Source organism: Symphalangus syndactylus, chromosome 3 (genome assembly GCF_028878055.3).
Source record: "Symphalangus syndactylus isolate Jambi chromosome 3, NHGRI_mSymSyn1-v2.1_pri, whole genome shotgun sequence".
NCBI lineage: Eukaryota > Metazoa > Chordata > Mammalia > Primates > Hylobatidae > Symphalangus > Symphalangus syndactylus.
In genome coordinates this window covers 132,959,355-132,982,785 of record NC_072425.2, presented here as the reverse complement: position 1 = coordinate 132,982,785, position 23,431 = coordinate 132,959,355, and the positions used below count along the sequence as shown (strand labels likewise).

Genomic DNA, 23,431 nt, shown 5'->3' with positions numbered 1-23,431 from the left:
TATTAAGTTTTTTTTTTCTTTTTCTGTTTGTTTGTTTGTTTGTTTTGGCAGGAGATCATAGAGTCAGGGCTGGAAACATGGACTTGGCCTTGAGGTCAGTGTCCTGTCTCCACTCTTCCATGTCATTACCAGATGTGATGGATTTCTTGGCAGTCAGTGGTGCCAAACATTAAAACCAGGGACCAAGGAGAAGGTGCAGGACAGAAGGTTCTCTGAAGCTATGAAGAGAATGGCCAGGACCTGCTTCTGTGCTTCCCTCCTTGCTACCTGTGTGGTCTTAGACAGGTTCCTTAATCTCTCTGAGCTTTTGCAAAATAAGGATGACATACACATATCACAAGGATTACTAAAATAGCTTATGTTACATGTTTGGCATGATGTCCAGCACACACTAAGTTATCAATGAAGATGAGTTGTTATTATCACCATTTTTCTTTTTGAAAATAGAAAAGAAATTTTCATTAGCTTAGAGAGGAACCAGAAAATCTCTGCAGCCCCTGGTATGTCAGAGATTTTCAAAAGACACTATTAATCCAAAGAAGGCAGCAGGAAAAATCTAAACCCCAGAATGAGTTGTGAATAAAATCATATTTGAACTAGCATCTGTTTACCAAAAAAACTTTATATTTACACACACACACACACACACACACACACACCCAGAGTTGACCCTTGAACAATAAGGGCTTGAGCTGTGAGCTGTGTGGGCCCATTTATACATGGATTTTCTTCTGTCTTAGCTACCCTGAGACAGCAAGACAAACGCTTCCTCTTCCTCCTCCTCCTCAGCCTAGTCAACATGAAGACATTGAAGATGAAAACCTTTATGATGATCCATTTCCACTTAATGAATAGTAAATACATTTTCTCTTCATTACTGTTTTCTTAATAGCATTCTTTCTTTAGCTTACTTTATTATAAGAATACAGTATATAATACACACACAAAATACGTGCTAACTGACTGTTATTGGGAAGGCATTCAATCAAGAATAGGCTCTTCGTGGTGAAGTTCCATGAGAGTTAAAAGTTATATGTGGATTTTTGATGGCATATGGGGTTGATGCCCCAACCTCCGTATTGTTCAATGGTCAACTCTATATATACAAAATATATACATACATATTAAAAACGTGTTGGAGCTATCTTCTCTGCAGTGCACTTTGTGGGTTCCCAGTCACTACAGCTGAACGACAGTGGGGAAGGGAGAGCTTCAGAGAATCTTCTTATGTCTCTTGCACAAAATAAGCAGGCAGACTCCAGGGAATGGTGGGGAGGACAGCACCAGCTGGAGGAGGGGGGTCAGGCCTTCAGCCCACCCCTGTCTTGTTGTGGCCTCTTCTGGAGCTCACTTGGCAAAGGTCTATATTGTTTAACTCCAGGACTGCAGCAGGAGTGAACAAGGTCCTGTTTGTGACCTTGTACCCCTACTCACGGGGAAAGCCCCCATCTCCGGATGCCCTTTGAACCTTTGAGAATCATAGTATGAAGGAAACTCACACTGGAACTGGGAACTGACTTCTTTTACCAAGAAAGAAGCAGAGGCTCAGAGAGGGAAGGCAATCTGCCCCGGAGCCACACAGCAATTTCTCATGTTTACCCGACTGTCTGGCATCCATGTGGGCTTCCTGGGGCACTGTCCGCAGCTACGGAAAATCACTGCAAGCTGTAGGCGCGGAGCAGGGGGTCGAGCCACATCTGCTGCGCGGTCTCTCCACGGCTCCAGGCTGAACGCCAGCCTCGGGAAAAGTGTCTTCTGAGGCTCCCCGAGTCCTTGACCAGGACTCGGGCACAATGCAAACAGGAGAACAATAGGGAGTGTGTGAGGGAGCCCAGCCGGAGAGGGTATTGATCATGTTTAAAAAAAGCAACACATACCGAGGAGCACAGAAAAACCTTACCAGCGCACCAGCTGGCTTAGCTAATTAGCGCGGGTGAGCCGTGTCAGCCGCCAGCTCGGAGCCAGGAAGAAAACAATTCGCTCAACAAACAGAACATCTAAGGAGGAACAAAAATAAAACAGCCGCTGTCCCCACACCTCTGGAGAATCCGTGCTGTCCAGGGAAGGGGGATGTGATTGGGTGGAGGCGGCGCTGAGAGTGGGATGGAAGTGGGAAGTCAGGAAGAGGGTGGGGAAAATCTAAGCTCGGCGCCAGGGGAAGGGCCAAGGCGGCACCCAGCGCTGAGCAAGGCATCATGGTGCCAGGCCTGAGCTGCCCGGCCCCGCCACCGAAGGAACTGTGTCGACTCCAAGCCCGCCTCTGCTTTGGGGGTTCTTTAGCACCAGGCACTAGGATTCCTCTTCTGGGGAGTTTACTTACGACGGAGGAAGCAAGGGGGCAGTGCTTGGGCAGAGCCTGCAGGCCTGAGCCTGGGAAGGAGGCCTCACCCACAGCAGGCGAGGCACCGGGAGGTTGTTTGGTCTGTCGCAGATGAGAGGATGTCCAGGAAGTCCCCAATTTGAATTCGTGTAGCCAGTGCTGAATGCCCATACATGGGCCTGGCCTGCAGGCTTCTGCCTGTGAGAGCTGTGGCCCCATGGACTACACCACCCAGAGGACAAGACTGGTGCATGCTGCCCAGGGAGGAGAGGGACATCGGACAGTTTCAGCTCCTCAAATGAGGTGATTCAGATTATTTGGGTTCCAAGCTACCAAATAGTGCAAAGAGAACAGAGGAAAGGCATGATAGAAGGAAAAGAAGGAAGAAAGGAGGGAAGAAAGGAGGGAAGGAAGAAAGGAAAGAACGAGGGAGGGAGGGAAGGAGAGACAGAAGGAAAGAGGGAAAGTAGTAGGGAAAGAAGGAAGGAAGCAAGGAAAGAGGAGAGGAAGGAAGGAAGTAGGGGGAGAGGAAGGAGGAAGGGAAGGGGGAAAGAAAGGAGGGAAAGAAGGGACGGAAGCAAGGAGGGAATGAAAGAAGGAAAGAGAGGGAGGGAGCAAGAGAGAGGAAGGGAGGGAGGAAGTGCCTTCTTTGCATTATCTGTTATACCTCAGTGATCTTCACAGTACCCAGTGGGATTAATATAATCATTCCATTTCCAAAGACAAAGAAATGGGGGCACAAATAGGTCACACAGGGAGTAAATAAATGGTGCAGGTGGATTTGACGTAGCGGAATGCCCAAACTCAGGGACTCCTGACTATTCTGTTGGACTCTGCAGACAGGGTGGGTGTAAATGAAGTGAGCGACATTTGTACCCCTACAAAGGGCTGTGCACCCCCCTCTCTGTCAATGCCCCCTTTTCCCTGCTGCTCGGGCTCCATTGCTTTTTTTTTTTTTTTTTTTTTTTTTTTTTTTTTTTTTCACACAGAGCAGGAGCCCTCTGATCAGAAAGAAGCCTTACTGGTGAGGTTAATTATCTATTTCACGATACTCCCAGGAGGCAATGTGATAGAGTGGAAAGAATGTTGGGACCAGATTCAAGAGACTGTGCTTGAGCCCAGCTGTCTTACTCCCTATTTATGTGATGTTTAATAAGTCAGCCCATCCCTGTGGACCTCAGTTTCATCATCTATACAATGGGAGTTCACTCTCAAATTTGCTGTGAAGATCATCTGTGACATTATATATACCAAAATATCAAGTCATTTTAAAACCGTAAAGTACAAGTGTTATTAGGAAGTATCATATTAAAAGAGAATCCCGGAGAGTTCAACATGTTTTTCTCTTTGTATGTTTAAAATTACACAGTGGATAGATCTCTAGTAATGCCATATCCAACATCAGAGCACAAGGATCGGGGGGAAATATTAGGGGCGTAGGGCCTTCCCTGGCTTATCAAGTCACATTGCCTGGTAATACCCCCCTTTTCTTTCTCCCATGAAGAAGAGGTCCTGAGCATGGGCTATGAATTAGGAGGTAACTTTGTGGAATCTTTTTCTTTAAGTACGGACTTGATCATGTTTGTAAATGTACATGTGAACGTGCCCCCATTCATTTCCATCCATTTTTTGCTTTTATGTCTCAGTCAATAGTTTTTGGCAATGCCTTTGCAACACCATGAACTGCAGACAGGAAATAAGACCCATCCATTTGTGCTGGTACAAGCTAAAGATTTTCTATAAAGTGCCCACATTTCCAGGCTGGGGGAATGGATTTCACTGCAGGAAAAAAAATATTGTGAGGTGAGAGAAGTGCAGCAAAGGAAAATATTGGTCACTTTAATGATTTACAGAAGCATAAAAAACCTCCTTGCCTGCTGATATTTCATATTTACCCTTCTGCCAGTAAGGGGGCTGAGGTGTAGGGTCTGATTTGAGCCGTTCTATGAGGAAGCACGAGAAAGCCTGGTCTGGCCCCTTCCTGAAGACTCTGTCACCTCCAATGAGGCACTGTCCGACCCAAGGAAAAAGAACTGGCAGTGGGGTCGGGGACGGGGGAAGGGGTGGAAGCAGGAATAAAGGTGGACACACCTCTCAGGTGGGACTACCCGTTCTGAAGCCCTGGAAGGCTCTAGGAAAGGCTGCTTCCCCATTTTACAGATGAGACAGCTAAGAGAAGACCACAGAGTTGAAGCGACTTTCCAAAGATCATCTTTCTAGTATGTAGAAAAACTGGAACCAGAACGCAGGCCTTCCAGATGCCAGCCTCACATCCTTTCTACTATATCCGCTATTAATATTGTTAGCATTATTGTTGGTATGATTACCATAACAAAAGGACCCTTAAGCACTTTCTATGTGCCAGGAACTGTACTAACAACTTTACATACATCATCATATTTAATTTTCATACTGCTCTACAAGGTATGTGTTATGATTCCCACTGTGGATGAGAAAACGGGCTCAGAGAGATTAAATGACTTACTAAGATCATCGATTTGAACCCAAATCTGTCTAACTTCAGAATCCATGCCAAAGCCACTTTCCAGTGAGTATTTCTAAAGAGCAGAAAATGTAGGGACATAGAGTAAGAAATGCTACTTCTCAGAGAAGCTGCTCAAACTCACCAACAAAGAAACCCAGTCAAAAACAACTGACTTGAGCAGTTCAGAGGATGGGGCTTTAGAGCAAAGCCCAGGATGGTTGGATGTAGACGGTAAATAAATGCGAAGCAGCCCCTTTCCTGTACAGTTGCGGTAATTTGAATGGCTTGCAGCAGTGAGTAGTGGGAATTGAGCTATTAATAAAAGGAGCCGGCAGAATGATTTACAATCAGACATTAATATGGAGATTTTCATAAACACAATAATTCACACCCAAGCAGAGTCATAAACGTAAAGTTGCATTAACTATTCTAGTTGGCATGGAATGTCGCCCGCAGTGTGAAATTGAACATTCCATTGTACCGTAATAATGGACTAATGGAAAAACTTTTCTTAGGGAGAAGGAGGAGGGGAAGGGTGGGGAAGATATTTTCTGTTTCCACCTTGCTTATTCCTGGAAGTCACTATCACAAAGCTCTGCCCTTGCCTTATACTTTTTAAAAAATACACTTTGCATCTTGCAATAATTTTAGATTTCCATAAAAGTTACAAAGATAGTAAGTAGAGAGAGTATATCTTTCATCCAGTTTGCTCTTTGTTAACATCTCACGTACCCATGAAATATTTGTCAAAACTAAAAAATTAACATTGGCACAATACTGTCAACTAAAGTCCAGATTTTATTTGAATTGCGTCAGTTTTTCCATTATTGATCATTTTTTTTTTCTGTTTTAGGAACCCATCTAGGGTGCCCCATGGCACCTAGTCATCATATCTCCTTAGTCGCTGGTCTGTGACAGGTTCTCTGTCCTTCCTTGTTTTTCATGACCTTGGCAGTTTTGAAGGGTACTGGTCAGTTATGTTGTGGAATGTCCTTCAATTTGAGTATGTCTGATGTTTTTCTACTGTTTAAACTGGGGTTATGGGCTTGGAGAAAGCCTACCACCGAGCTGAATTGCTCTTCTCATCACATCATATCAGGGGGTGCATTATATCCATGTGACTTATCACTGCTGCGGTTGACCTTCATCACTTGGTTGAAGTAGATAGTGTTTGTCAAGTTTCTAAACTGTAAAGTCACTATTTTTTTGCCCTTTCTGTGTTCTTTCCTGTGGAAGCCAGTCACTAACTCCAACTCATATTGGGTGGGGAGTAGAAAGGAAGGCAGGATTGAGCTCTACAGCATGAGGGGAAGATAGACACATAAATTGTTTGCTCCCTACTTTTAAAAAATTAATTTTAGATTGATCTGTAAATTTTACTATAAAATGTCCTGTCTTTTAAAGCAGATTATTTTGAACATAATTTGACTTGTTTTAGATCACCTCCTGCCATAAGTAAACTCAAATTCCCCAAACTCTGTGACCTTTTCTCAGTTCTGATCCTCTGTGATCTGTCTGCAGAATTTGACATTGTTGGCCAATCTTTCTCATGGAAAAAAACTCCTCCTACTTCCCCTGCCATTCGTTAGTTTCCTCTGCTTTCTTGGTTTCCTTCGTAACACCCTGCCTTTCCATATCTATCTCTAATTCCATCTCAATCTCTGTTCCTTTTCTTCCTCCCTCCACCTACCAAATGCACTGTCAGCGTTCTCTGTGGTCCTCTTGCACCAATGTTTCCCTTAGCAATCCTTCTCCTTTCTCACCAGTGTTTCCCTTAGCAATCTCATTCATTAGATGGTTTAAATCATCATTATCATCCAGATGACCCTTAGATGGACATCTCCACCTCAGCCTATCTCTATGGCTATAGTGCCTCTATCCAAACTCTCTCCCGGCCACCTCCACATTCTGCTATGCCATAAACATAATCATCTCTCTATTAGTTAGCGTACTGTTTCAGCTGCTTTAACGTAAGCCGAAATAACATGGTCTAAACAATACACAAGGTTTATTTCTCTCTTGTGTGAAAATCTGAGCTGGTAGAGGTCTGAGGGCTATGGGAGTGGGAATAGCTCTGCTAGGGTCCGTGCTATCCCAATACCACTGCCTTGGATGTTGCCTTTGCCTACGTGGTGGAATGTGAATCCTGAATGCCACTTTCCTGTACAGACCTTCAGGAACTGGAAAGAAGAATGCAAAACAAGTAGCCTCCTCCCTCCTTTTTTTTTTTTCATGGTATTCTTTTTTTATTTTTTTATTTTTTACTTTTTATTATTATACTTTAGGTTTTAGGGTACATGTGCACAATGTGCAGGTTTGTTACATATGTATCCAAGTGCCATGTTGTTTTGCTGCACCCATTAACTCGTCATTTAGCATTAGGTCTATCTCCTAATGCTGTCCCTCCCCCCTGCCCCCACCCCACAACAGTCCCCGGAGTGTGATGTTCCCCTTCCTGTGTCCATGAGTTCTCATGGTTCAATTCCCACCTATGAGTGAGAACATGCGGTGTTTGGTTTTTTGTCCTTGCGATAGTTTACTGAGAATGATGTTTTCCGGTTTCATCCATGTCCCTACAAAGGACACGAACTCATCATTTTTTATGGCTGCATAGTATTCCATGGTGTATATGTGCCACATTTTCTTAATCCACTCTATCGTTGTTGGACATTTGGGTTGGTTCTAAGTCTTTGCTATTGTGAAAAGTGCCGCAATAAACATACGTGTTCATGTGTCTTTATAGCAGCATGATTTATAGTCCTTTGGGTATATACCCAGTAATGGGATGGCTGGGTCAAATGGTATTTCTAGTTCTAGATCCCTGAGGAATCGCCACACTGACTTCCACAATGGTTGAACTAGTTTACAGTCCCACCAACAGTGTGAAAGTGTTCCTATTTCTCCACATCCTCTCCAGCACCTGTTGTTTCCTGATGTTTTAATGATGGCCATTCTAACTGGTGTGAGATGGTATCTCACTGGTTTTGATTTGCATTTCTCTGATGGCCAGTGATGATGAGCATTTTTTCATGTGTTTTTTGGCTGCATAAATGTCTTCTTTTGAGAAGTGTCTGTTCGTGTCCTTCGCCCACTTTTTGATGGGGTTGTTTGTTTTTTTTCTGGTAAATTTGTTTGAGTTCATTGTAGATTCTGGATATTAGCCCTTTCTCAGATGAGTAGGTTGCAAAAATTTTCTCGCACTCTGTAGGTTGCCTGTTCACTCTGATGGTAGTTTCTTTTGCTGTGCAGAAGCTCTTTAGTTTAATTAGATCCCATTTGTCAATTTTGGCTTTTGTTGCCATTGCTTTTGGTGTTTTAGACATGAAGTCCTTGCCCAGGCCTATGTCCTGAATGGTATTGCCTAGGTTTTCTTGTAGGATTTTAGTGGTTTTAGGTCTAACATTTAAGTCTTTAATCTATCTTGAATTAATTTTTGTATAAGGTGTAAGGAAGGGATCCAGTTTCAGCTTTCTACATATGGCTAGACAGTTTTCCCAGCACCATTTATTAAATAGGGAATCCTTTCCCCATTTCTTGTTTTTGTCAGGTTTGTCAAAGATCAGATAGTTGTAGATATGCAGCATCATTTCTGAGGGCTCTGTTCTGTTCCATTGATCTATGTCTCTGTTGTGGTACCAGTACCATGCTGTTTTGGTTACTGTAGCCTTTTAGTATAGTTTGAAGTCAGGTAGCGTGATGCCTCCAGCTTTGTTCTTTTGGCTTAGGATTGACTTGGCAATGCGGGCTCTTTTTTGGTTCCATATGAACTTTAAAGTAGTTTTTTCCAATTCTGTGAAGAAAGTCATTGGTAGCTTGATGGGGATGGCATTGAATCTATAAATTACCTTGGGCAGTATGGCCATTTTCACAGTATTGATTCTTCCAATCCATGAGCATGGAATGTTCTTCCATTTGTTTGTATCCTCTTTGATTTCATTGAGCAGTGGTTTGTAGTTCTCCTTGAAGAGGTCCTTCACATCCCTTGTAAGTTGGATTCCTAGGTATTTTATTCTCTTTGAAGCAACTGTGAATGGGAGTTCACTCATGATTTGGCTCTCTGTTTGTCTATGATTGGTGTGCAAGAGTGCTTGTGATTTTTGTACATTGATTTTGTATCCTGAGACTTTGCTGAAGTTGCTAATCAGCTTAAGGAGATTTTGGGCTGAGACAGTGGGGTTTTCTAGATATACAATCATGTCATCTGCAAACAGGGACAATTTGACTTCCTCTTTTCCTAATTGAATACCCTATATTTCCTTCTCCTGCCTGATTGCCCTGGCCAGAACTTCCAACATTATGTTGAATAGGAGTGGTGAGAGAGGGCATCCCTGTCTTGTGCCAGTTTTCAAAGGGAATGCTTCCAGTTTTTGCCCATTCAGTATGATATTGGCTGTGGGTTTGTCATAGATAGCTCTTATTATTTTGAGATACGTCCCATCAATACCTAATTTATTGAGAGTTTTTAGCATGAAGGTTGTTGAATTTTGTCAAAGGCCTTTTCTGCATCTATTGAGATAATCATGTGGTTTTTGTCTTTGGTTCTGTTTATATGCTGGATTACATTTATTGATTTGCGTATGTTGAACCAGCCTCGCATGCCAGGTATGAAGCCCACTTGATCATGGTGGATAAGCTTTTTGATGTGCTGCTGGATTTGGTTTGCCAGTATTTTATTGAGGATTTTTGCATCAATGTTCATCAAGGATATTGGTCTAAAATTCTCTTTTTTGGTTGTGTCTCTGCCAGGCTTTGGTATCAGGATGATGCTGGCCTCATAAAATGAGTTAGGGAGGATTCTCTCTTTTTCTATTGATTGGAATAGTTTCAGAAGGAATGGTACCAGTTCCTCCTTGTACCTCTGGTAGAATTTGGCTGTGAATCCATCAGGTCCTGGACTCTTTTTGGTTGGTAAGCTATTGATTATTGCCACAATTTCAGAACCTGTTATTGGTCTATTCAGAGATTCAACTTCTTCCTGGTTTAGTCTTGGGATGGTGTATTTGTCGAGGAATTTATCCATTTCTTCTAGATTTTCTAGTTTATTTGCATAGAGGTGTTTGTAGTATTCTCTGATGGTAGATTGTATTTCTGTGGGATCGGTGGTGATATCCCCTGTATCATTTTTTATTGTGTCTATTTGATTCTTCTCTCTTTTCTTCTTTATTAGTCTTGCTAGTGGTCTATCAATTTTATTGATCTTTTCAAAAAAACAGCTCCTGGATTCATTAATTTTTTGAAGGGTTTTTTGTGTCTCTATTTCCTTCAGTTCTGCTCTGATTTTAGTTATTTCTAGCCTTCTGCTAGCTTTTGAATGTGTTTGCTCTTGCTTTACTAGTTCTTTTAATTGTGATGTTAGGGTGTCAATTTTGGATCTTTCCTGCTCTCTCTTGTGGGCATTTAGTGCTATAAATTTCCCTCTACACACTGCTTTGAATGTGTCCCAGAGATTCTGGTATGTTTTGTCTTTGTTCTCGTTGGTTTCAAAGAACATCTTTATTTCTGCCTTCATTTCATTATGTACCCAGTAGTCATTCAGGAGCAGGTTGTTCAGTTGCCATGTAGTTGAGCGGTTTTGAGAAGTTTCTTAATCCTAAATTCTAGTTTGATTGCACTGTGGTCTGAGAGACAGTTTGTTATAATTTCTGTTCTTTTTTTTTTTTTTTTTTTGAGACGGAGTCTGGCTCTGTCGCCCAGGCTGGAGTGCAGTGGCGCAATCTCGGCTCACTACAAGTTCCGCCTCCCGGGTTCACGCCATTCTCCTGCCTCAGCCTCTCCGAGTAGCTGGGACTACAGGCGCCCGCCACCACGCCCGGCTAATTTTCTGTTCTTTTACATTTGCTGAGGAGAGCTTTACTTCCAACTATGTGGTCAATTTTGGAATAGGTGTGGTGTGGTGCTGAAAAAAATGTATATTCTGTTGATTTGGGGTGGAGAGTTCTGTAGATGTCTATTAGGTCCACTTTTTGCAGAGCTGAGTTCAGTTCCTGGATATCCTTGTTAACTTTGTGTCTCGTTGATCTGTCTAATGTTGCCAGTGGGGTGTTAAAATCTCCCATTATTATTGTGTGGGAGTTTAAGTCCCTTTGTAGGTCACTCAGGACTTGCTTTATGAATCTGGGTGCTCCTGTGTTGGGTGCATATATATTTAGGATAGTTAGCTCTTCTTGTTGAATTGATCCCTTTACCATTATGTAATGGCCTTCTTTGTCTCTTTTGATCTTTGTTGGTTTAAAGTCTATTTTATCAGAGACTAGGATTGCAACCCCTGCCTTTTTTTGTTTTCCATTCGCTTGATAGATCTTCCTCCATCCCTTTATTTTGAGTCTATGTGTGTCTCTGCACATGAGATTGGTTTCCTGAATACAGCACACTGATGGGTCCTGACTCCTTATCCAGTTTGCCAGTCTGTGTCTTTTAATTGGTGCATTTACCCCATTTACATTTAAAGTTAATATTGTTATGTTTGAATCTGATCCTGTCATTATGATGTTAGTTGGTTATTTTGCTCGTTAGTTGATGCAGTTTCTTCCTAGCTTCGATGGTCTTTATAATTTGGCATATTTTTGCAGGGGCTGTTACCAGTTGTTCCTTTCCATGTTTAGTGCTTCCTTCAGGAGCTCTTTTAGGGCAGGCCTGGTGGTGACAAAATCACTCCGCATTTGCTTGTCTGTAAAGTATTTTATTTCTCCTTCACTTATGAAGCTTAGTTTGGCTGGATATGAAATTCTGGGTTGAAAATTCTTTTCTTTAAGAATGTTGAATATTGGCCCGCACTCTCTTCTGGCTTGTAGAGTTTCTGATGAGAGATCAGCTGTTAGTCTGATGGACTTCCCTTTGTGGGTAACCCGACCTTTCTCTCTGGCTGCCCTTAACATTTTTTCCTTCATTTCAACTTTGGTGAATCTGACAATTATGTGTCTTGGAGTTGCTCTTCTCGAGGAGTATCTTTGTGGCGTTCTCTGTATTTCCTGAATCTGAATGTTGGCCTGCCTTGCTAGATTGGGGAAGTTCTCCTGGATAATATCTTGCAGAGTGTTTTCCAACTTGGTTCCATTCTCCCCGTCATTTTCAGGTACACCAATCAGACGTAGGTTTGGTCTTTTCACATAGTCCCAAATTTCTTGGAGGCTTTGTTCGTTTCTTTTTATTCTTTTTTCTCTAAACTTCCCTTCTCACTTCATTTCATTCATTTCGTCTACCATCAGTGATACCCTTTCTTCCAATTGATCGCATCAGCTACCGAGGCTTCTGCAATCTTCGTGTAGTTCTCGATACTTGGCTTTCAGCTCCATCAGCTCCTTTAAGCCCTTCTCTCCATTGGTTTTTCTAGTTATCCATTCGTCTAATTTTTTTTCAACGTTTTTAACTTCTTTGCTATTGTTATTAATTTCCTCCCGTAGCTCGGAGTAGTTTGATCATCTGAAGCCTTCTTCTCTCAACTCGTCAAAGTCATCCTCCGTCCAGCTTTGTTCTGTTGCTGGTGAGGAACTGCGTTCCTTTGGAGGAGGAGAGGTGCTCTGCTTTTTAGAGTTTCCAGTTTTTCTGCTCTGTGTTTTCCCCATCTTTGTGGTTTTATCTACTTTTGTTCTTTGATGATGGTGATGTACAGATGGGTTTTTGGTGTGGATGTCCTTTCTGTTTGTTAGTTTTCCTTCTACCAGACAGGACCCTCAGCTGCACGTCTGTTGGAGTTTACTAGAGGTCCACTCCAGACGCTGTTTGGCTGGGTGTCAGCAGTGGTGGCTGCAGAACAGCAGATTTTCGTGAGACCACAAATTCAGCTGTCTGATAGTTCCTCTGGAAGTTTTGTTTCAGAGGAGTACCCGGCCAAGTGAGGTGTCAGTCTGTCCCTACTCTGGGATGCCTCCCAGTTAGGCTGCTTGGGGGTGAGGGACCCACTTTAGGAGGTAGTCTGTCCGTTCTCAGATCTCCAGCTGCATGCTGGGAGAACCACTACTCTCTTCAAAGCTGTCAGTCAGACAGGGACATTTAAGTCTGCAGAGGTTCCTGCTGAATTTTTGTCTGTGCCCTGCCCCTAGAGGTGCAGCCTACAGAGGCAGGCAGGCTTCCTTGAGCTGTGGTGGGCTCCACCCAGTTTGAGCTTCCTGGCTGCTTTGTTTACCTAAGCAAGCCTGGGCAATGGTGGGCGCCCCTCCCCCAGCCTCTCTGATGCCTTGCAGTTTGATCTCAGACTGCTGTGCTAGCAATCAGCCAGACTCTGTGGGCATAGGACCCTCCGAGCCAGGTGCGGGACACAATCTCCTAGTGTGCCGTTTTCCAGGCCCATTGGAAAAGCGCAGTATTAGGGTGGGACTGACCCGATTTTCCAGGTGCCGTCCGTTACCCCTTTCTTTGACTAGGAAAGGGAACTCCCTGACCCCTTGCGCTTCCCGAGTGAGGCAATGCCTCACCCTGCTTCGGCTCGCGCACAGTGCGCTTCACCGACTGTCCTGCACCCACTGTTTGGCACTCCCTAGTGAGATGAAACCAGTACCTCTAACAGAAATGCAGAAATCACCCGTCTTCTGTGTTGCTCAGGCTGGGAGCTGTAGACCAGCGCTGTTCCTATTAGGCCATCTTGGCTCCACCCCTCCTTTTTTTTTTTTTTTTTAAGGAAACAATGGAGAAGTGGTACACATCACTGTGTTCACATCTCATTGATGGAAACTTAATCACATAGCAATACCCAGTTACAAGGGAGCCTGAAAAATAAAGTCTCTAGCTGGGTGGCCAACTCTACAACATAGAAGGGAATGAATATTGGGACAATTGACAGTCTCTGAAACCACCATTTTGCTCTGTTTCCTGACTCCTATAACTCCTTTCTTGACCCACTTCTCCTGTAGTCTTCTTAATATGTGCTACTATATTGTTAATATTTATGCATTCTCATTCTAGTAATCATAATTGCAAACTTAGTTATCTTTGATAGCTCCCCTTATTTCACTGTAACAACTTCCCACATGTTTAAGATTTCCTCTCCCTTCTTACTAACCCTACACCAATTGAGACCTTCATTGCCTCCCATCTGAGGTCTTATGATGATTTTTTCTTTGTTTTTTTTTTCATCAGCCAATGGGCAAAGGAAGAAGTCTTATGATAATTTTATAAATAGTCTTCATTCTTTTAGTCCCTCATTACTCTAAAGCATCTTTAATATGGCTGCTGATTAATCTTAGTCAACACAGCTCAACTCCCCAGTCCCATGCATAAATCCTCAGTGGCTTCCTATCACCATCTCAATAAAGTTCAAGTTTCTTATCCCAGCCCTAAGCCTTAAGAGACTCTCTGGTCCACCTTCACTCTCTCTATTTGGTTCTGCATTATATGCATTTCCCTTCCATGACAATTCCTGACCTAATCTCCCCTCCCTGCTACTTTATCATCATAATTGAATAACAGCTAACATGTATTGATTGCTTACTTTGAGCCAAACACAGGTATATACATTACTTCATTAAATACTTGCAACAGGAGTGACATCAGCAAGATGGTGGAATAGGACTTTCTGGTGCTCATCCTCTCACAGAAACAGTCTTTAGAAACTGGTCTAGTTTGAATAGCTATACATGCGTAATACCTTCTCAGAGCGAAGGAAAGCAGGTGAGAGATTGCAGCACCTGGGTGCAGCACAGAGATTTTTAAAAGACACACTTGAGAGGGCAGTAAGGATAGTTTCACATTACCTGCATCAACTCCATCTCCAACTTCAGGCAGCACAGAGAGATGCTCTCTGCTTGGGGAAGGAGAGTGAAGCAAGCACAGGACTTTGGCTCACATCCCAACACTGGGCTCACCCCAGTCGAACCAAGCATCAGACAGGTTCCCATGGCTCTAGATTACAGGCCAGCACCACAGACCAAGCCTCTAGGCCTACTTTTATGCCAGGTCAGCCCCAGCAGCCCCAGGCTGTGGACCAGCTCTCATAGACTCAGCCTTCAGGTTTACCCCATTGCTGGGCCAGCCCCCAAAGACTCAGGCTCCAGACCTGCCTCAAACTTCAGGTCTGCCCCACTGTCAGGCTGACCCTACTGGTCCAAGGTTTACATTCCCAGCACCAGGTCAGCCCCCACAGACCAATACTCCAGGTCAGGGCCCACAGGCCTGGCTTCCAGGACCTCCTCAGGTCCAGGCTGGCCCCTACTGACTCAAGCCCACTGTATCCCAGGATCAGGTTGGCACTCACAGATTCAGGCTTCAGACTTATCCCCACGGACTCAGGGTTCAGGTCCATCCCAGCTCCTGGTCAGCCCTGGCAGAGTCAGGTTCAAAGCCTGCCCCAGCATCACATCAGCTCCTGTGGACCTAAGCTTGAAATTGGCCCCTGTGGATACATGTGTTAGGCCCACCCTCATGGACCCAGGCTCCAGGCCAATGACCCAGGCTCTAGGCCCACCCCCCAGCAGACCCAAACTCTAGGGCTGCCCTGGTGGATCTAAGTTCCAGGCTCATCACCATGGATTCAGGCACCAGACCTGTCCATCTGCTCACTCAGGCATCAGACCAGCCTGCCTAAGCCTCTAGCAGCAAGCTCACCTACAAATCATGTCAGATGGCTTTCCTAGAATCTCTAGATGAGCTGACTTGTAAAGGTCTTTTCCTGATGACACCAGTTTCTCAAGACTGGAATAAGTGCCTGCATTCTCAAATGTGCAAACACCACTGCATAGCCACAAATATCATGAACAATCGGGTAAACATGACCCCACAAAAGAAACAAAATAAAGCACCAGTAACTGACTCTAAAGAATGGAGATATATAGACTTCCTGACAAAGAATTCAAAATAACAGTCTTAAAGAAGGCACATGAGCTACAAGAGAATTCAGAAACAAAAATCAGGGAAACAATATACAAACTAAATGAGAGGTTCAACGAAGGGTACAAACCATGAAAAAGGACCAAAGACAAATTCTGGAGCTGTAGAATCCAGTGGCCGATCTGAAAAATTTTATAGAGAGGTTCAATGATAGATTTGATCAAACAGAAGAAAGAATCAGTGAGCTCAAAGACAAGTCATTTGAAATTGCCCAGAGGAACAAAATGGAAAAGAAAAAGAAAAAGAGTAAAGAAAGCCTACAGAAATTTTAGGACACCATCATGTGAACAAATATATGCATGATGAGTATTCATGTGAGGCTTGTCTATCCCTCACAGTACCAAATGATTCCCTGGTTATGATTCTGAAAGCAAGGAATTTAATGCTGACATACATCAGAAGAGTATCACTGGTTAGAATGCTGCAGATTACATGTGTTACCTAATGAAAGATGACAAAGCTGCTTATAAGAAACAGTTCTCTCAATACATGAAGAACAACATAACCCCAGACCTGATGGAGGAGTTGTATAAGAAAGCTCATGCTGCTATATGAAAGAATCCAATTTATGAGAAGAAGCCTAAGAAACAGGCTAAAAAGAAGAGGTGGAACCATCCCAAAATATCTCTTGCCTAGAAGAAAAATCAGGGACCTCAAAACAAGGCAGGCTTCCTTAGAGCCCAGGAGTGGGCTGCTGAGAGCTAAGTCAAGTAATTTTCTATGAGGATTTTTCAGATAAATACAATAAACTTACTGACCAGACAGCAAATAAATAAATAAATATGTAAATAGATTTTCACCAAGTCACATAACCAAACTCCCAAAAGTCAAAAACAAAAGAGAATTTTGAAAGGAGCAAGAGGAAAGCAAAAATTACATACAAGGGAATGCTCATAAGATTTCCTGTGAATTTCTGAGCAGAAACCTTGCAGACCAGGAGAAAGTGAGATGATATATTCAAAGTACTAAAGGAGACTTTCTGTCTGGTGCCGTCAGGGAAACCAAGATGGGTGCATACAAATACATCCAGGAGCTATGGAACAAGCGGTCTGATGTCTTGCACTTTCTTCTGAAGGTCGGCTGCTGGCAGTAATGCCAGCTCTCTGCTCTGCACAGGGATCCCCACCCCACCTGGCCTGATAAAGCATGCCAACTGGGCTACAAGGCCAAGCAAAGTTACATTATATATAGGATTTATATGCACCATGGTGGCCAAAAATGCCCAGTTCCTAAGGGTGCAACTTATGACAAGCCTGTCCATCATGATGTTAACCAGCTAGAGTTTGCTTGAAGCCTTCAGTCCACTGCAGAGGAGTAAGCTGGACACCACTGTGGAGCTTTAAGAGTCTTGAATTCTAACTGGGTTGGTGAAGATTCCACGTACAAATTTTTGGAGGTTATCCTAATTGTTCCATTCCGTAAAGCTATCAGAAGAAATCTTGACACCCAGTGAATCACCAAACCAGTTCACAAGCACAGGGAGATGTATGGGCTGATATCTGCAGGCTGAAAGAGCCATGGCCTTGGAAAGGGCCATAAATTCCACCACGCTCTTGGTGGTTCTCACCAGGCAACTTGGAGAAGGCACAATACTTTCCAGCTGTACCGTTACCACTAATGTAAGTAAAGTTAATAAAATTCCTACATTAATAAACAACTTAGGACAGTCATGACTGTCTACAAGTGTTATTGTCTGTTAAAACTAGTCTGCAGATTGTTTCATGAATGCTTTGTCAAATTATGAAAGTTAAAGTGCAGTAATGCTTGACAATGACTATAAGTGATGGTGTATCTTGTTTCTAATAAGATAAACTTTTTTTTGTCTTTGCTCTATCTTATTAGGAAGTTATATGTCAGTGTTTAAAACATATTGTGTGGTATAATAGGTTTAAAATAAATTCTTTAAAACAGGAGAAGAAAAAAGTACTAAAGGTAAACAACAACAACAACAACGGCCAACTAAGAATACTATATCTGGCAAGGTAGTCATTCAGAGATGAAGGAGAGATAAGGACTTTTTCCGAAAAACAAAAGCTGTGGGAGTTCATCAACATTAGACCTGTCTTACAGGAAATGCTAAAGAGAACGCTCCAAGCTGAATAAAAAAGGATGATGGTTACTGATACAAAAACACATGAAAGTATAAAACTTGGCAGTAAGTCAATTTCATTGTAATCAATAAATCAAGTTTAATAGGAAAAAATCCTCACAATAATCCCATAATATAAATGATAGTTATAACTGTTGTACAAATGAGGAGCAGAGGCTCTGAAGTGTCAAATTATCCCCAATTTTGTGATTAGAATGTGACAGAGCCAAAGTTTGGTCCCAACTTTGTGTGACTCCAGAGTCTGTGTTTTTAGCTCAAAATGACACCATCTTTCATCCTGTGTCTCTTCTCAGGTTGTTCCTTTATCAGAAATGCACTTTCTTCTTATCAACTCATGGCAAAATCTTAACCATCTTTCAAGATCTGCCTTGCACACCTGTTCTTCCAGGAAGACTTCCCTAAAACTCTCAGTTGGAATTTATGCCTCTTTCCTCTAACTCCTAGAGCCACATGTCTGTGCCTTTCTTTCAACACTTAGCATCTCCTACCTCATATTATAATGCCTTGTAGAGATGTATTAATTTCTCTAAACTCAATCATGAACTCAAGAAAGTGAATACTGTTGGGCAGTCTAGGTCATGTTTTCGTCCCTGAAGTGGAGCATTTATTACCTGGCCTCAGCCTTCACATCTAAATATAGTATCAAAAATATTTTTCAAATATAACCCCTCTTCTTCATCCGTATTACTGCTTCCCTCATTCATGCCCTCAACATGTCTCTCCTGAACCACTGCAATTGTTCCCTAACTTATGTGCCTAATCCATTTTTAAATTCCTCCTCCATAAGGCTTCCAGAGTAATCATTCCCTATTAGTGACTTCCACTGGTCAATGGGATGTCCTCTACACATCTTAACCTGGTATAGAAGACTCTCAGTATTGAGGACCATACCTACCTCTTAAGTATAGCCTGTGCTTGTCTTTTTTATGATCTAGAAATATTATCTACACTATGCAAGGTTTCATACTTTCGTGCCTTTCTCAGGCTATTCCATCATTCTGAATTGTTTCCCCATCTTTCTTTATCTTCATCAAGACTCATCTGGGGCAAGATGACCTTCAAGAAGCATTACCTGAATTCCACTTCCACTTTGGGCTAGCTGCTCTTCTTCTTTTCTCTCATGACATATTAATATCTTATCATGCTCAGATGCATATTTTTCTTCACTGTACCATGTTAGTGGAAATTATCTATGTATGTGTCTGTCTCATTCATCTGTGTGCTCACTTTTTAGGGTTAGGAAACATACCCTGTTTATCTTTGTCTTCCTTGCACCTAGGTTAGTACATATATTGAGTACTCAAACATAGTAGTTTGTTGAATGAATCATAAAAATCAATTATTGTATTATACCTTAATACAGTGATACCACCAGGGCTTGCTGAAGTTTACATATTGCCTATATTAAATGATTTCATCTTGCTGTTTCCCTGCAGTCTGTTTGCTGTCATGTCACACTGTAGTGAAAATACTTGCCTCTATCAGCTCCTCTTCCAATAGGATTTTATTAAATGTCCTTCTAACACAGGTCCATAGATACAAATCAGAAAATCAACATGGCTACAATAGTATTAGAACAAGACTACAATGATTCTGATGGGATTTCACACAGGCTTCTGTGTCAGTAAATTTTGTGAATTTTATAAATATAGCAGCAACACCTGTTTTGATTGGTTAAATTATTTTGATTCCATTTCTGGTTCTCAGTATGTTCTGGAGAGATGTGGCTCCAGGATTCAGATGACAGACCCAGAGCCAACCGGGATACACCATGCACCATTCTGCTCTTTCTTTGATTATGGTAATTTTAGTTTGACCAGGACTATCGTAGGCATATGCTTTTTGCATTCATGCATTTTATCGCATTTGATCCCCAGAAGATCCCTTTGCAGCTGATATATTATCTGAATTTTACAGGTAATAGAAGAGAGACACACAAAGGTTAATGGGCACATCTAAGGTCACACAGTCAGTAAGTAAATGAGTCATGCTGAAAATCAGGTGTCTTCACTCAAAATCCAATGTTCTTTCTTCTATCCCAAACTTTGCTCCATATAATTTTTGTGTGAGAAAACTGTATTTGTCTAAACCACTGTTTTTTCAAACTGCACATTGAAACTCACTAGTTGGTCATAAAATCAATTTAGCGAGGGCCAAGCAGCATTTGAATAGAATGGAATGGAATGGAATGGAATGAAATAGAATGAATAGAATGAATAGAATAGAATAGAATAGAATAGAATAGAATAGAATAGAATAGAATAGAATAGAATAGAATAGAATAGAATAGGTGGAGTATGACATGTCATGACATGTCAGAGTGTAAGTATTGTTTCTTGAAAGTTTTTCTCAGGTCACAATGTAAAATTTTTTTTTCTTTCTTTCTTTCCTTCCTTCCCCTCCCTCCCTCCCTCCTTTCTTTCTTTTCTTTCCTTCCTTTCCTTCCTTCCTTCCTTCCCTCCCTCCCTCCCTCCCTCCCTTCCATCTTTCTTTCTTTCTTTCTTTCTTTCTTTCTTTCTTTCTTTCTTTCTTTCTTTCTTTCTTTCTTTCTTTCTTTCTTTCTTTCATGGAGTCTCACTCTGTTGCCTAGGCTGGAGTGCAATGGTGCAATCTCAGTTCATTGCACCCTCTGCCTCCCAGGTTCAAGCGATTCTCTTCCCTCAGCCTCCCGAGTAGCTGGGACTACAAGCACATACCACCATGCCTGGCTAAATTTTGTATTATTAGTAGAAACGGGGTTTCACCACGTTGGCCAGGCTGGTCTCAAACTCCTGACCTCAGATGATCCACCCGCCTAGGCCTCCCAAAGTGTTGGGATTACAGGTGTGAGCCATCATGCCTGGCCTAAAATATTTTTCTTATATTGGGTCATGGAAAAAAAAAAAAACCTCTTTTTTAACCACTTTGTCTAAAACTGAAGTTGCCAAAGTGATCTTATCATTGCCCAAACCCCAGGCATATCTCAGTTCTCATCTTCTTTGATCCTTTGGTGGAATTTGATACTTTCCTCTACTTTCATCATCAAAAGACGCTTGCCTTCCCTGGCCTCTGAGCTCTCCCTTTCTCCTGGTAGTTCCATCTCTCCAACAATCCTCATTCTAGCACCTAAACATTGATATTCCCTAGAGTTCTCCAGGACCCACTTTTCTTCTTGCTCTATCCTCTCGGCATAAAAAAAAACAGCTTCAACCATTGTCTAAAAACTATTGATCCCTAGATCAATGTATCTAATCGTGAGTCCTCTCCCAAACTCCAGACTCATATTTTTAGCTGTCTACTGAACACCTCCTTCTTGATATCCATGAGTCTGTCAGAGTCAACATGTCCACATGAATTTATTATCATCTCTTCAAATGTCCTCTCCTTCTATGTCATTGGGGGACACCTTTGTTCACCCAGCCACCAAAGCTAATAGCCTGGGAGTCCTCCTAGAGTTCTCTCTGTCTCTCCTGCCTTGACATCCAATCAATGGCCACATCCTGTCAATTCTGCCTCTGCTATACATCTTGAAATTGTCTGCTCTGCCACTTTCTTAGTTCACAGCCTAATTATCTCTCATTGAACTACTGCCTCCATTATCCCCTCTTCTAGTCAATCTTTCGCATCACTGCCACAATTTCAAAAATGCAAATCTGACCAGGTTGGCTCTCTCTGTAAATCATCACAGAGTTTGCGCCAGCATGGACTGACGAAGATGCATGCTTCTCAGCATTACCTGCAAGCCCCTTCATTCTTCTCACTCCTGCTTCCTTGCGTCCTCCTCTCCCTTCTCTCTCCTGTCTGCTCAGGTTCTCTTCTGTGCTGCAGTGGATATGCCAGGCTCCTTTGACCCTCCTGATGAATGCACACGCTGTTGTCTTCACCTGAATGCTCCTCTCCTTGCTCACCCTCATCCACCTGCCAACGTTCTATTTCAGGTGTAACTCTACTGCTGCCTCCTGGAAGGTTCCTCTTCCTCAGAGTTATGTCTTGTGTAGATACTCTAGGGTGCACCTATGGCTTTAGGACATTCCCTAAGTACTTTTTGCTTCTCAGATTATGCTCGATTATAATTGATTATTTGCATTTCAGATTCCACCGCTCTACTGTGAACATCTCAAAAACTAGAATTATGACTCATCCACTTTCCTATGCCCAAGGCACCAGCATATAGTAGGTGTTCAATAATATTTGTAAAATAAATGAAGTCTCAGTTCTGCCATTTACTAGCTATTACTTTGAGCAACTCCCTTAACCTCTTAAGCTTCATTTTCTTCCTTTGTAAGTGGACAGAAACTAATGGTTATCGAGTACTTCTATGCATTGGGCCCTATATTGTATGTCTTTACATATGTTATTTAATTTTCACCACAAACCTTGGATATAGAAATGATTCCTCATCCTATAGGTAAGAAAAGGGAGAGAAATGATGCAAATTGTCCGTGGTTTGGTAGTCAGAGCCAGAATTTGAGCTTAAGTCTGTCTGATTCCACAGCTCTTTCCACTACACCAAAGTGCCAATAAAATGGAGAAGAAGACTATTGACCTCACTGGGATTAAATGTGATAATGTATGTGAAAGCACTTTGTAAACTGTTAAACGCCATCAAAATGTGAGATGATATTATTGTCATTAAGATCTGCCATGGTCTGCATATCATGGTCAGAATTTTCAGTAACTGATATTGGAAATCATTCAGTTGTAGCTGGCTGCAAGGGCCTATGGGAATCAGACACCTCTCTGGGGCTATTTCCACAGCATACTTGCTCCCCTGCTTGTAGATGCAAATAAATAGCAGCAATGCAACAGGAGGCCGAGTGGAGCGCAAGGATGCAGCATGCCCAAAGAGAAATGATGATGGGTATGCTTGTCAGTTACAGGTTACAGCACCCTATGAATGTCCTGGTGACACCGTCTTGTTTTAGAATCTTCAGGCTGCTTTGTTGTTGCAACATCCCATTTAGAATCTTGGCGTGTGCTGAGGGTCGCGAACTGCACTGCTTTTAGCTGCTGCCACCAGTTTGTGAATCATCCTGTTTACAATCTTTCAGATGCTATCTGGGTGGCACGCCTGCAGAAAAGCAGTGATATATGGCATTGCTTGCGTCAGGGAGGTGACAAGGAACCACCATGGCAGGCAAGAATCACAGTCAAAACATATTGCATTTAGCTGGCCATTTAAGTCACCCAAGGCCATCAGGTAGGTCCTGATAGGACAGCTGACCAGGGTCATATGATGGTCATGGGCCACCAGAGTTACTTTCTCCTATTGAAGGCATGGGGTGGAAATGAAGCCTTGCATTTTTACTGACCGTGCAAACTGGGCAGTGGAAGGTTAGCTCCTTAATTTTCTCTTTCATTGTTTGAATGCTACTTAATTCTATGTAACATCATTGGCTTGTTAATGTCTCTTGTTTTTTATTGCTGCAAAGAAACATCCTCTAACCGATCTGGACAAATCATGCACATGTCTGTAATTTAATGTCTGCTGACCCCAGTTGGAGACATTTTTCTTCAAGCATATTTTCCCTGGGTCTAGAAAACCTTTCTTGTGACTTGTGTCCCTCCAACATCCTTTTCCAAACTCAGTTTTCCTCTCCAGTTAATAAACAAACAAAAGCAAGAGAAGACTTTACAGTGATTCAACGAAAAGGCTGTGGAGAGAGATTCTCCTGGATATGGAATCAAATTTTGAAAAAGTTTGCCTTATTTCTTAGAA

At 42.4% G+C, this 23,431-nt stretch overlaps 2 protein-coding genes and 1 pseudogene across 9 annotated transcripts in view; 2 read left to right on the top strand and 1 right to left on the bottom strand.

Moving 5' to 3' along the window:
* Positions 1-23,431, top strand: part of LOC129479692 (uncharacterized) — a 317,480-nt gene that overhangs the window by 130,300 nt on the left and 163,749 nt on the right. The gene's annotated exons all lie outside the window — the stretch shown is intronic.
* Positions 1-23,431, bottom strand: part of LOC129479696 (uncharacterized) — an 88,461-nt gene that overhangs the window by 40,219 nt on the left and 24,811 nt on the right. The window lies entirely within an intron of this gene.
* Positions 16,630-17,246, top strand: LOC129479695 (large ribosomal subunit protein eL15-like; annotated as a pseudogene).